The sequence below is a fragment of the Ochotona curzoniae genome, unplaced genomic scaffold, assembly GCF_017591425.1.
Source record: "Ochotona curzoniae isolate NIBS_2020 unplaced genomic scaffold, NIBS_Ocur_1.0 contig_46, whole genome shotgun sequence".
NCBI lineage: Eukaryota > Metazoa > Chordata > Mammalia > Lagomorpha > Ochotonidae > Ochotona > Ochotona curzoniae.
The window spans coordinates 423,865-439,270 of NW_024466340.1; positions in this window are offsets into that span (position 1 = coordinate 423,865).

Here is a 15,406-nt window from a genome sequence, read left to right on the forward strand (position 1 = left end):
AGATTCCAGGTCACAATGGAGGAACCCTGGGCATATCGGGAGACCTGATTCCCTGGCTGGGCCCTACCAGGATCCATCCACGAGGTCAGCATAAATGTAAGGATATTTTAGAGTAATAAGCCTCTGCAGGGAAATTGCAAGCACTTATGAAAAATGAATTGGCAATGTCTAGTGATTGGTGAGGCAAGACAGCGTAGTGTCATGGTGTAGAGCATGAGCCCTTGAGTCAGAGACACCAGCGTTTGAGTCCCTGCTGCCTGACTTCCTACAGAGGTGAACCTGCAGAAGTCACACCTGTTCAGTGCACATTCCCTCGATGTCGGGAGGAAGCAGCCACAGCCTGTACTGTAAGATTCCAGAGAGAATGACATGTCAGCACAGAGAGCCATGTTTCGTGTGGCATCGAAGCCACCACTTGGGAGATTCTTTCCTCCTCTCAAAGTGTCAGTGTGCAAGGCCCAGCTCTGCTTGACATTCCTGCCAATGCATGCTCTGTGTAGCCACAGGTGATGGTTCAAGTCCATGGGTCCTTCCTACCCATGGGGGAGGCCTGGATGGAGTTCCCATCTCTGGCTTGGGGTTGGCCCAGCCTTAGCTGTTGCCAGCATTTGGGAAGTGAACCATGGGATGGAAGACCTCTCTGTGTGTCTCTGTCTGCCTGTCTCTCTCATTCGCTCTCTATGCTTTTCAAATGTGAGAGATACATTTTTAGAAGTCTTAAATAAAACAAAACATCACAGTGCTGGAGCATAACAGCTGTCCTCAAATACTTATTAGGAGGTAGGAGACAAATGAGAACCATGAAGTGAAATGGGCCCTCCGAGAGACTGGGTTTGTTCTCCCTGCCACCCTCCCCCTACACCGCCAGCCCGATGCAATTCCTTGCGCATCTCACTCAGGATGACTTGCAGATCCAGCCCTGGGACCAGAGATCTGAGACAGCGATAAAACCATCAGCCAAGATTTGCTACATCTTTTTTTTTTTTTTTCAATCTCCCCACCGCCCGCTCAGTCTCCTACTAAAAATGATTTGTTGTAGAAACACAGAGAAACAAACATGATGAAGATTTTCCCATGTCAAATACCTGCACAACAATGGCAGGGCCAGGCCAAGCCCTCTGCCAAGACCCTGACTCACCCATCTGGAGGGTGACGGAACAGCCGAGCAGTTGGCAGAGCAGCAGTCTGGGTTTGTTCCACTGCTGCCTCCCAGACATGCTGGCATCTCCTTTCCACCTGGTTGATTCCATTAAACATGGGTCTGGACATCACCACAGTGCTGGGGGCAGGGAGGAGGGACCAGGAAGGAGAAAAAGCTGAGAGGAGCTCTCAGAAGCCTTTTTGTTCTCCTTGCCATGGGTAGACCCACTGCAGAGACATTTTCAGCCATTTGCCCCTTCCTAACCAAGACTCCCAAACCCTGACACAAGCTGTTCTTGGGATTTGTTTTAGCCGAAAGAATGTGACAGATGTGTCAGCTCCAAAGTTGGGGTTCCCACAGTTGTAGGCAACTGCCTAGGTTGTGTTGTACCTGGACCAGTGTTATACTGCTGGGGGGAAAAACTGGTGGGCATTCTGGGCCTGGTTAATGCCAATTTTATGTTAATTATATCAATATGCCAGCATAGTTGCTTTTTTCCCCCCCAAAAAAATGATGTAGTGAAGGCAGGGAAAACAGGCTGGAACAGGCCCAGGAGGGAGTGCTGCAGATCGCCCAAGGAAGGGACTCTGGGGACACACTGGAGTGGGAGCACCTGAGGGCATGTCTGACAGCGGAGGAATAACTTCTGGGGTCTCCCACAGACTGGGCCACTGCACTCATAGGTAGGCAAGGGAGCTGAGACAGAGTGGTTTAGTAGGAGGAACCAGAGGACATGTCTGGGCCAGGCTAAGGCATCCACCCACATAAGAGACCTGGGCTGGACTAAATAGAACCATCTGCTGCCCACTAGTGCTTACAAAAGCTGGGGTGCAGGGCATGACTGACTGAACCAGGCCACAGTTGTACTTCCTCCCCTCCCTTCCCTTCCCCTCCCTTTCCCTCCCCTCCCTTCCTCTTCTGTCTCATAAGCAAGCCTAGGTTAACCTACTGATATTGACAGCCACACGGTACAGTAACCACCTATCACCGAATAACTTCTAGACATGTAAGAACCACCACCATCTGACTTGCAAATTCATGAAAAAAAAAAATCACATGAGATATACTCATCTTGCCCTAGGTCAGTAGCACTGTCCAACAGGACTGCTGACTAGTGAGCAGTAACAGGTATTTGTTATGGAGGCCAACACTGTGGCACAAAGAGCTAATTCCCTGCTCATACTGCTGGCATCCCACAACAGAGTGCCAGTCAGAGTCCTGTCTACTCTGTTTCTGATCAAGCTGCCTCCCGATGCACCTGGGAGAGCAGTACATGCTGGCCCAAAAACCCAGGTTGCCGCCACCCACGTGGGAGATCTCAGTGAAGTTCCTGGCTTCTGACTTCAGCCTGGTCCAGCCTGAATGTTGTAGTCACACGGGAAGTGAACAAGCAGAGGAAGCATGTCTATTTCTCCCTCCCTACCTTCCTCTCTTTTCCCCTCTGCCTCTATCACTAAGTCTTTTTACATAAACATGTGTTTTTAAAATTTTGTTATATACTAATGAATGATCTTTTTCCTGTTGCTTTATTTTTACTGATTTGCAGAGTGCTAGAAAAAGAAGAAGAGCCTCCATCTGCCAGTTCACTCTCAAATGACTACAATAGCTAGAGCTGACCAGGATCAAAGTTAGAAGCCTGCAACTCTACCCAGGTCTCCCATAGGACTGACAACGACTCAAGTTCAAATTAGCAGGAAGTTGGGCTGGAAGCAGAGGCAACATTAATCCCAGGTACTCCCACATAAGATGTAGGCATAACAAGCAGTGGCTTAACCTGCTGCACTGGGACAGCTGCTCCTTCAAGTCCAGGATCTTGGAGGTGATTTGTTACACAGCAAAACAAACTGATACAAAGTCTGTATGTGGTGTGATTTGCCACAGTCACATCTTCCTCTCCAAATAACTTTGACCAATTAGGCTTCCAAATGGAAAGAGTGCAGGGTTTTAAGCTCCGTAAGACTTGGCAGGATTCTTGGTTAATATAAAAATAGTCCCTCCTTCCCCTCTGACCTCAAAGTGTTATGTATCTCCCCTTGAAGAGACCAGAGGGTCTGTCACTCAAAGACCAATGCGAAGATGGTCTCTCACTCAGCCAGAGCCACCTGAAAATGCTACACTACACAAGGCTTCTGTCATCCCGCTCCAGCGTAACAGACTGCCCTGCTTTCTTCTCCTTGGAGTGACTCTGCTATGCCCGAGGAAGAACCAAAAGAAGAAACACTGCTTTCCATCTTCCCTAACTGGACCACTGAAGAGGAGGACAAGGAGCTGGATTGGTCAGTCCAAGAACATTGAGGCGAAGGTTTCACTGCACCAAGCTGAGTCATCAACCACTCTTTCCTCCACCTCTATTCCTCCCTTCTCTTCCTCCTCCATCATCATACCTCTCTTGGGTTTTTCTACTGCTTCCTCATCCTTCTCCTTCTCTGTCTCCTCTCTGAATTACTTGTCCTCACTTTTAATGAGAATAGGAAATAAGGTACCACTTGCTCCCTCTTGGGAAGAGACATTTCTATAGGAGAATTAAAGCAATGCTCAGAAGAAAGGTCCTTCTGCTTTGTGTGAGACAAAGGAAGTTACTCCCAGGGTCCCCAGAGTCTGGAGGGAGGAAATGGTGGCTTGAGAATGGCACCCAAGTCTTCTCCTAATAGCATGTATACTCCCTTTTTAAATAAAGAAAACAAGTTCAATGCATTTCAACGGTACCGTTCTAAGAAAATAACCACACTGTCTTCCCTCCCTCAAGCTTAAGCTCCTTGCTTTTTCTTTTCTTTCATTTTTGCAAGAACACGATTTCAATTCACTCTGTAAGAACAGGCTTAACGCACCACTAATCATACTAGTCAACAAGCAGGAACACCACAGTTCCACAGGTTATAAACAAAAGCCATAAATATCAATTCACAAGAAGTCAATTTCATCCTGCTACAGTCTTTTGTATTCTATACTAATTATATACCACAGAATATGTGATAGGACAATATTTGTCTGTTAGGGACTGGCTTATTTCACTACACATAACGATTTCCTGTTGTAAAAGGCAGGATTTCAATCTGTTTTGCGGTTACGATTCCATAGTGTATGTATGACCCATCTCCAGCAGTGGATGGACATTGGGCTGATTCCATATCTTAAGTATTACACATGCTTGTTCTTGATGACAAGTTTCACAAATACCCATTTCAACTCAAATACTTCTTCATGAAATACCTCCCTCCTAAGACAAATATTGCTGGAATTCCACAGGATGAAGGAGGGAGTGTGCAGGGAAGTTTGGGGGCAGGGGGGAACAGAGAAACACAAGCCAGTCATAGTATTTTTAATGCTAGTGCTGAGGGTGAGGGAATGGAAATGGCATAATGATGTAGAAAGACTTGGAGCCAGAGATAAAATTGTATCTGTTAGTATTCCTGTGGAAATATTAGGATGTAACTAGAGTGTCTGAGATTAGATTCCTCTTGACATAAAAGTAGCAATCAAATTGATCATGAAACGGGAATTTGAACACATAAGAAGAAATGGTTGAGGGTTTACCCTAGACAGAAATCTTTTCCGAAAGTAGAAATATTCATCCTCTTCAAATCCATCTCCATTCCACAAGTCTTAACACTATTAGAGTTCTTATGACAAGGTAATTTTTGCATCTTCCCACCCCTTCGCACATCCACCATACTCATCTCACCTCCCTCTCCACATCTTTACCTTCCAGATATTGCTGTACCTTAGAGAACACTGGATTTACTCTCTTTTCCAATTTTTGCAAACACTCTATCTGAAACAGTCTCACTCCTCCTCTGTTTTTAGCTATTCATGTATGTCTTGCTTTATACGTCCCCTCCTCCAAAAATTAGGGTCAGGAGATCCTTGGGCATCCGGGTTTCAGCAGGTGAATTTTTTTCCTGGGCCTTTTCGAGATGTTCCTGCTTCCTTAGTAGTGGACACAAAGCTGGATGCACAGCTTCCTTCCCCTGTACACACAGAGGAAACCAGGTACTAACTGCCACCTAGGGAGCACAGCACCACAAGGTTTGGGTCATGAGATCCATGCCCATGAGATCATTCCTGTGAATGGCAACAATGGAGAAAACAAACTCATTAGCCCTTCCTTTAAGTCCATCATGCATTAGGCCATAGAGCTGTATGCTGGCTTGTTCTTTCTGTTATAGATGCCTGTCTCTCCACATTCTTAAGGAAGAAAAACAGAATGATTGGATGCCATCACATCAATCACCCTGCGTGTAAAGGAGAGGGTGGGTGCCCTTCCTGGAGGAGGAGCAGGGAAGTAAGGAACCAGGCTGCGGTCAAGGTGCTTGACCTGGATGAGTCACATTCTGACCCACTGTCCCAAGACCTCGGCAGGAGAAGGACAATGGGGAGTCTACTTTTGGTTAGGTCTGTGAAATCATCTAAAGAGAGTTAAGCAAACAACCAAGAAACCAGTGACGTAATACCCAACTGCTTCTTAATGCTACTGAGGGTAGAAAAAGGGCTCTACTGATGGGTTTCTTGTATCCTCTTTGTTTCTCAATTCTTCCATTTGTAACAAGAGAGTAACAATGGTACCCCTCTAGCCCAGTGTGTGTATATAAACTGAAGATATCATAGGCTGTCTTTTAGGCACATGAAAGACTAACGTATTTTCTATGATGATCATAATGGTAAGAACACTGCTTATGACTTCATTAATGATATTACACCTGGTTCATCTCAGGGCTGTTTTAACTGCATAGGTGACATTCCAGGCACCTAATGTAGTACCTAATGCAGACTGAAAACATAATTAGCAGGTTTTGGGCAGGTTGACAAAATGATTCTGTTTCTTCGTGGACATCCCCTTCTGCCTTGTATTTGAGTCTTTTGGTCATTTGGCATGCACAAACATCGTTTCCCACTGACACCAAAGTCAGAGACAGTGCAATCTTACAGCCTAAGATATTAGTTCAGTTGCTCTGAGTCTTATTGGTGTGATTGATGGAAGTTCTATTGCAAATGTAAAAGTCTGCATCCCTTTGTTCCTGCGTCGGCACATCAATGTGTGGTCTTGCTCAACTTGTCCTGGTATGTTGAAGATAACAGGCTTCTAATGTCCTCGGTGGCTTTCACATTAAAGCCAGGCAATGCAACGTCAACTTGGATGACAGAAATGACTGGGCTAATGAGGTACCCCACCTAATGAACACAGCAAAATCTCCCAAAGCTACAGACAGAAGAGCTTCAATTCCACTGAGATCCACTGAGCAACTCCATCCCAACACTGGGACTCCTGAGAGGGTGACTGTCAAGCCAGCATGTGCATGGCTTGCATTAACTTACTATTGGATGAACAGACAAATGGATGAATAAATGAATGGAAGTTTATATCATGAAAACACTGAAGAATCCATAAATCTGTAATGTTTATTTTTTGTTTCGAGGGACCTGAATTTTAAAAGCCATCAAACCTGAAGATTATCTGAAAGACATGAATACGTGTGTGTGTGTGTGTGTGTGTGGCAAAACCCCAAAGATGTTAGCCCAGCCATTGTAAACTGGACAAAAGCGGGAAGCCAGATGAACAGATAACGGCTGGGCTGCTGACTTAACTCGGTGTCAAGGAGAGAACGTGACACCATCTCCACAGGCACAAGTGAGAACACACAGACAGCAAGAGTGAAGCCTTTGCTGTAGCTTGTGGGCTTTGAAAACCCTGACGCTATCCCTCTCAGTTGTGACCGGATCACGGTGGGCCTCAGCAGCCAAGGGACGTTTTGGAGAGCTTCCACGCCTTGGCAAGGAAAGACAAGTAACTTATGTGTTTAGTAACTTCAAATGGCCTAACGATCACATCTCTGGTAGCTAGCACAATGCCAGGCACACAGCAGATGCCCAAAGGATGGTTGAAAGCAGGTAGGATATCTATAAAAGTATATTGCCTGGCTCTGTTATGTCACCTGCTTTACTGCAGATGTAGCACATGGTGAATAATGTAAGAATACAATGCATTTGCATTTTATTTCACAGGTACACATTATTCTGTCGTATTTAACCTATAACCTAAGGATAAAAGGTACCACATACAAGGGAGAGAAATATGCAAACAGCTGTAAGACGATGACAACCTCAAATCCAGGGAAATTGGGAAAAATGTTATGGAAGGGGGAGTCTTAAGAGTTGAATTGCAAAACTTAGGATAAAGAAACAACAGCAGAACACTCTTAGCAACATGAAAGGGCATTCTAAGAAATCCTTTGCACAAAATCACCTGGCAATGACCATGCCTACACTGCCAGGTCAGACTCTTCTATTGAAAGGGCTCATGCATCTGAGTTCTGGAAAACCCACAACATCGCTTTTATGCACTACAAAACTGGGGGATCTATCTCCAGAAAGTGCCAAATTTGCCATTTAACTTAGTTCTCTCCCCTATCCAGGGAGGTTGGTTGGGCATGACTGGCCCCATTTTATGGAAACGGATGTTGAGGTTCAGGGAGGTGTCCAATGATACCTCACCAAAGAGCTTTGATTCATACACAAAACATCAGACCTCAAACCTCACCCCACCGCACTCCCCAAAAAGAAGGGCACAAAACAGGCTGCACGAAGGGGAGCTCCAGAGGTGACTTTCATGGAGTACGTTCTGATAATAACAGCAATGGAGAGCCTTAAAGGCAAAGGCAATGTTTTACATCATAAGGAGGAAAGAAAGAACACACCACTGTGTCTGCAGCCGATGTCATCGGGAGGTTCTAACAAGGAGAGCTTGACATTGGGCTCCCTGGTACCAGGAGATCTCCACCTCAACAGAACATTACTGTAATGTTCCTGGGCCTCCGTGTTCATGCCCCTATGCCTTTGATCTTTGTTTTCCAGCTAAATAAATAAATAAATAAATAAATCAAAAAGTGTGTGCAACCTGCAGAGCAGGCAGTGATCAGCGGATCAGCAGATGACATGCCCTCAGCTATTCCAAAAGCCTGGAGGAATAACTCCCAACTGGGTGGGAGCTACATGGCTGGGCATGCTATCTGTGGTCAGGCAGAGGAAGGTTAAAGCAGATAAGGGCCAAGTTCCAAGGTCATGAGTCTGAATGAGCTACGAAGGCCTGGGTGCCTCGGAAACACTACCAGGACACCTACGAAGGTCATGGGGTCCAGCGACCCTTTGCCTTGTACCCTTCCTTTTTCTCCTCAGATGTCAACATCCAAGAACTCCCTGGACCGCCTCCCTGCATATCCATATCCTCCCAGCTTCACCTTTACCCATCATTCTGAGTATCACATTCTTTCTCCTACTTGTTCCATTGTCTGTGGCCCGCCTTTCCCTACTGGACATTTCAATCCCATACTAATTTCTCCACTGTTCAGGGCTCTGTTTGGTTTGTCACAGGCATTGCATAAATATTTATTGAGCGAAAAAAGGAAAAAAAAACCACAATGCATGGCCACAAAGCATCCTCTATTCCACAGAAGCAAATTCATTCACAGTCTAACTGCCTTTATTTGGTGACATCATTTCAAAAGGAAATTTTTTTTCTAGTCAAATCTCTCAAGAGTTTTCCTCCCATCACGCCTAGAATCATGTGCCATCTTAATAGTGTCATTTATCGCACCTCATACCAGGCCAAGGTTTCCCCTTCTTCCTGACACATACCCCTCTGCAATTTGTGCACCACCTGGGTGCCCCCCACCCACTTCATTTCCCTCCTCTTGGGCCCCCCCAGACACTCTCCTTCCTCAGCTCACTCCCCACTTCCTGGGGCTACCTTTCTGAGTTCTTAGCATCTGACCCCTCCAGCACGTCCCCACAGCATCCCTGTCTCCTCCTACTGTTTCACCAAAATAGGCTCCACGTTTGTCTTCTCCACTGAGTCTCTTTGTGAGCTCTGCAGGGCAGGCTCGGTCTTTCTCCCTGAGTTCCCAGCACCCAGTGTTGGGGAGAGGCAGTGCTTAAGAAATACCGCTTTTATGAATGACCACAAGTGTGCTCTGATCCCACGAACATTGCCTTCAAATGCAGAATAACGCACCCCCCGCCCCACAACCAGAATCCCAGTGTAAAGATGGGTGGCTTCATATCTCACTGTCGGCCACAAAAAGCCTTGGGTCCCTGCATCCACATGGGAGACCTGGAAGAGGCTCTGGGCTCCTGGCTTGTGATCAGTGCAGCACTGACCCATTGTGGCCACTTGGTGAGTGAATCATCAGATGGAAGATCTTCCTCTCTGTATCTCCTCCCCTTTGTATCTCCGACTTTGTGACAAAAATAAAATAAATCTTAAAAAATATACAGAGAAACCCAGAGCTGTCTGAAGATCTCCAATGAGCATCAGAGACAGTGTGTGGAGTGCAGGAAAACACATGGAGGCTTTTTATTGCTTTTGTTTAACTCTATAAAAAGTATAAACAAATATGAAATAAATTTCCTAGTTAACCCCCAGAGAGTTCAACTTCTAACACTTAGCAACATGCCCTTTTGGTATAAAAGAAAGAAAGAGGGGGTGGTGAGAGGGAGGAAGAGAGAGAGAGAAAGAAGGAAAAGAAACAAAAAGAAACAGGAAGGAAGGAAAGAAGAAAATGGGCTTGAGGATTACTTATTAAGATCCTTCTTTTAAATGGTTTTCACATAAGCGCACATCTTTACTAAGACGGAATGATTTTTCAAGAGGGGGGTCACATAGAAGTTCAACTGTATGGGAGAGATGTATTCGAATATAAGGAAGAGATACCTACATTCCATGTTCATTGCAGCCTTATTCATAACAGATATGCAAGATAACCTACATGTCCATTAATGTGAGAATGGATAAAGTAAATGTGACAAACAGACAAAATCAAATAATACACAATCATAAAAAGAATGAAATCCTGACGCTGGCAATAAAGTGGATAGAACCGGAAATCATTTTTGCTAAATAATCCAGACATAAGAAGACGTATAACACGTGTTTTCTTTCCTACATCAAAGTTAGAGGGAAAAAATACATAGAGAGAAAAAATGGATGCCCCATTTGGTGCTTGGGTATTTATAAATGTAACCAGCCTTTGACACCTCCCAGGGAAGGCAGACAGCATCTGTTGAGAATATGAACTTTGTAATCAGATCTGCATTTTACTCTTGAAGAATTACGTGCCAATTTAGTGACTTTTAGCAAGATCCTGAAAGCATAATTTCCCCCATCTCTACACCAGGAACGAAACTGGAATCAATTGATCTTTAACAAGGAGATTAAATGAAGGATTAAAAGCACTAAATGAAGTAAAGCCTAGTAGTGTGCCTCGATGGCCTCCTTTAAGCAACAGGACATCAGCACCGAGTTCCAACACAGTTGGAGAAAAGCACAGTCTTCGTAGCTGAAAGAAAACAACTGCCAACTTTACAGTGGAAGATTCTCAACTTGTATGCCACATCTCTTACAATGTGCTTTGAAATCAGTGTTATTAAGAAAATGTCCTGGGCCGGCATTGTGGCGTTGCAAGCTGAACCTCTACCTGTGACACCGGCATCCCTTATGGGCACCAGTTCAAGACTCAACTGTCCCACTTCTGCTCCTGCTTCTTGCTAAAGTACCTGGGAAAGCAGTGGAAGATGGCCCAAATATTTGGGCCCCTGCACCGATGCCAAAGGCCTGAAAAAATGTAAGTTCCAGGCTCTTGGATTTGGCCTGGCCCAGCACTGGCCATTGAGGCCGTTTGGCAAATAAACTAGCAGACGAAATTTTTTTTTTCTCACTCTGTTTCTTCTCCTCTATCTGTGGCCCTGTGTTTATATAAATAAAACATAAACAACAATGACACAAAAGACAATATCTTAGAGGGAACCCAACATTGTGACGCAACGGGTAAACTGCTGCTCGAGTCCAGTATTGCAGAGCTGGTTCAAGCTCTGGCTGCTTTTCCATCCAGTTTTGACATCATGTGCACCAAAGGAGGCAGCAGCTGATGACCCAGCTATCTGACTCCCCATCACCCAGGTAGGAGATCTGGGGGAAGTTCCCGGCTCCTGGCTCTCACCTGCCCCCAGTCCTGGTGCTGCAGGCATTTGCAGAGTAAACCAGAGAATGGAATCAATCAATCTATCTATCTATCTATCTATCTATCTATCTATCTATCTATCTATCTATCTATCGATATATCTCCCCTCCTTTCTTTCCTTTTTCTTTTTTTTTTTAACAGTTATTTTATTTTATCAGAAAGTCAAAGATAAAAAGAGGAGGAGAGACAAAGAGAAAGATCTTCCATCCAATGATTCACTCCCCAAGTGGTCACAATGGTTGGAGCTGTGCTTGTGCGAAGCCAAGAGCCCAGAGCCTCTTCCGGGTCTCCCAAGTGGGTGTAGGGTCCCAAGGCTTTGGGCTGTCCTCGACTGCCTTCCCAGGCCACAAGCAGGGAGGTTGATGGGAAGTAGGGCGCCAGGATTAGAACCGGTGTCCATATGAGATCCCAGTGTTTGCGAGGTACAAACTTTAGCTGCTAGGCTGCCACTCCAGGCCCACTTTCCTCTTTCTTTCTCCTTCCCTCTGTCACTTTGCCTTTACAATAAATAAATATTTTAAAAAGCAAGAAAATGTATGAGAGCTTGAGAGGAGCCAAACATGTATTTTTTTTTCCTCTGGATAGCTCCCAAACACAATGGTTTAGTTTCTTGGCAGATGCAAAATCACTTCCACTCTGTGATGCGCCCCTGCAGAGAACAACTCACATTTCCCATAGTGGAAGAAGATGCAGACAGAGCGAGAGGGCTGCAGGAGAGAGGCTGCAAGCTAAGGCAGCCTTGCTGTCAGAAAACCACATAGGCCTGAGAGCAGGAAGCCTACATGTGCGTTCTCGCTCTTTATACTGGCCCGTTCCACAGTTGGACATGGCTGCTGGTGACGTGCATTCAGGGAATCCACCTCTGCTCTCTCCTTAGCATCTACCTACTAGTCAACGTTTCCTCTCTCATCCAGGAAGGTTTATTAGACACCTGCTGTGAGCTTGGAACTCTCCTGGGTGCTGACGAAATACCACTGTGAGCTCCTTGGGACCCAGATCTGCTTTCAAACAAATGCAGTTGGAGAGGAGTACTTGAAGACTTTATCCATCCTCGGAGTGCAGAGGAGGCAGTTCAGAGGTGGCTTCCTGGAGGAAGTGACATGTCAGCTGAGCCCCAGTGGGTAAGTTGACATCCCAGAGTGCCCCTGCAGAACAGCACAGGAAGTGCCTTCACCTTTCTTGTATCTGGAGGCGGCTCTGCTTTTCCTCTAACCTCACTCTGCTCTGAGCGCAGGGATCCACACTGGGGACCACTCTTCTCACAGTAGCATTTCCTTTCCTGTCATTGCATGGCAATCCTGACCCTTCACTGTCCACACTGAGCCCACTATCAACATGCTTTGTCTGAAACTTCTGAAAAAAGATGCTGATTTTTCCTTATTCATCCCTAACCCTAGACACTCTGATATGTGGATCAATGACTTTAAAAAAAAATCATATGATGATACCAAAAGGATTAACAGGCTCCTTACATATCCAAAGTTCTACTTCAATAGTATCTTTCCTGGGATCTGTGTTATGGTGTGATACCACCTGTAACACTGGCATCCCTTACAGGCATCAGTTCAAACCCTGGCTGCTCCATTTCCCATCCAGCTCCCTGCCAATTCACCCAGAGAGAACAGCAGAAAATGGATCAAATTCTTGGGCTCCTGTGTCTATGTGGTAGACTCAGAGGAAGCCCCTGGCTTTGTTCTAACCCAGCCTTCCCCATTGTAGTTATCTGGTGGAGAAAGCAACAAATGGACGATCTCTCTCTCTCTCTCTCTGTATCTCTCTTCTGTGTAACTCTGCCTTTCAGATAAATCTTTCAAAGTATCCTCTGTTTGGAAATGTTTGTAGAGCTCCATTGGGGCACCAAGCAGTGAGCCAGATGGTCCGGAGAGTAAGAAGGCAAGATGGTTTTGCACAAGGTGGGTATCCCAAGAAGCAGAAGTCAGGGCAGATTCAGCAACTCCAGGAGCGACTGCAATGTCACACATGAGAGGGAAACAGGAGAGGCTGCATTGTGAAGCAGGATACGCCAGGTACCAATCATCGTTCACAAAGTCTTCACCAGCCCGACATGGCACTATGGAATAAACACTGCCTTCTACAAAAGCCACTCACTAAGCACAAGTGTGGAGCCCCCGTAGCATGCACTGTAATGTTTAGTCACGGCTCAGGGCCACCTGGCCAACAGCATTCCCCAGCTCTTGCCACCTGGCTCAGGAACCAGTCAGGTTCTCATCAGAAGAGTAACTCTGCTAACAGTGAGGGCAATCCTGATGAAATAGATGCCCGCATAGCATCAGCTAGCCTCACCCTTTGAAATGAGGCAATGAGTCCCTTCCTGGAGGAAGATGCAAGTTGACCGCTTTGGCAAACAGAAAAGAAATATGCTTCCCCAAGGCAAGCTATAACCTGGGGGGACACACAGCTACTGTTCTCACTTCGACTTTACAAACAGGTGTGCACTAAAACTGTAAAATGGGGTTGAAGAAATTAGAGAGGACCAGCGTAAATGGAAACACATACCATGTCCACGGATTAGAAGAATTAGTAGCGGTGAGACAGCAATACACAATACCCCACAAACTAATCTGCAGATCTCATGAAATCCTATCCATTCCCAATTGCTTTTGTTGCAGAGATGGAAAAGTCGGTGCTACAATTCATATGGAGCTGCAAGGGACCTCAAATAGATAAAACAAGGGTGAAAGAGAATAAATGTGGAGGATGCTCATTGCCTGATTTCAAAATTTTACTACAAAGTTATAGCAACCAAACAGCATGGCACCAACAAGAGGGTACACATAGATCAATAGAAGGGAACCGAGAGGTCAAGAAAGAAAACTCGTGTCTGTGGTCAGCCAGCATTCCACAAGAATACTTGAATGAGCCAAAGGTAATCTTTTCAACAAAAGGCGGTACGATATCTTGACAGTCATAGGCCAAATAACAAGGTTGGAACCATAACTAACACACAAAACAAACTTACCCACAGGGGATCAAAGACCTTAACGTACAGTTCCAACTATAAAACTGAAGAAGAAATTTCTATGACTTTGGATTAGGCAAACACTCTATCAAATTTTTTTTTTAAAAAAAGTAAAATACACATATCAAATGCAGAAATAGGCAAATCAGACTGTATTAAAATGAAAGGCCTTTTGCATCTAGGGACACTATCAAGACAATGAAATGACTACACGGAGAACTGTATGATGTATTTGCAAATTGTTCATCTGATAAGGTCTAGGATTTAGAATATATAAAGAACTCTTGCAAAAGTCAATAACTCAATTTTAAAATGTAGGAAGGAACTGAACAGACATTTCTCCAAAGAAATAAATAGCCAATAAGCACATGAGAAGACATTTCTCAGTATCATTAGTCATTAAAAATCAGAAGAGATAACCACTTTATATGCACTTGGAGAGCTATAATTAGGAAAAAAATGGAAATTATCAAGTAAATGTGAGGATGAGGATAAACTGGAATCCTTCAATGTTGCTGGTAATATTATGAAATGACCCTGCCACTGCGAAAAACAATTCAGCAGTTCCTCAAGAAGTTCAACATACAATTACCATGTGACACCATGCCAGTTCTACCTATAAGCCCAACAGAATTAGAAAGACATTCCAATACAATTTTGCACAGAAATATTCATAGCAGCATTATCTACCTAGCCCCCCTCAAATTAGAAATAATCCAAATATCTATCAGTGAATAAACACATTCAAAAACATGGTGCTGTAGTCTCTCTTTATGATTACTTTCCATAAATATTACTTGGAAGATTCCAGAGGGGCCAATGCTATGGCGCAACAAGCCAATCCTTCACCTTCAAGCACCTGCATTCCACATGGGTACTGATCTCTGTCCTGGCTGTTTCACCTTCCATCTAGCTCCCTGTTTATGGTCTGCAAAAGCAATAGAGAATGACTCAAGTCGTTGGGACCCTGTACCCATGTAAGAAACTCAGAAGAAACTCCTGGCTCCTGGCTTCAGATTAGCTCAGCTCCAGCCGTAATAGCCACTTAGGGAGTAAATCAGTGGATGAAAGCTCTCTCTATAAATAGGCTTTTCCAATATAAATAAATAAACCTCTTTTTAAAAAAGAAATTCCAGAGATACATTCAAAATTTTTTTTCAAGATTCATTTTTTTTTTTAATTGGAAAGTCAGATATACAGAGGAGGAGATACAGAGAGGAAGATCTTCTATCCACTGAATCACTTCCCAAGTAATTGCAACAGTAAGTTTTATTC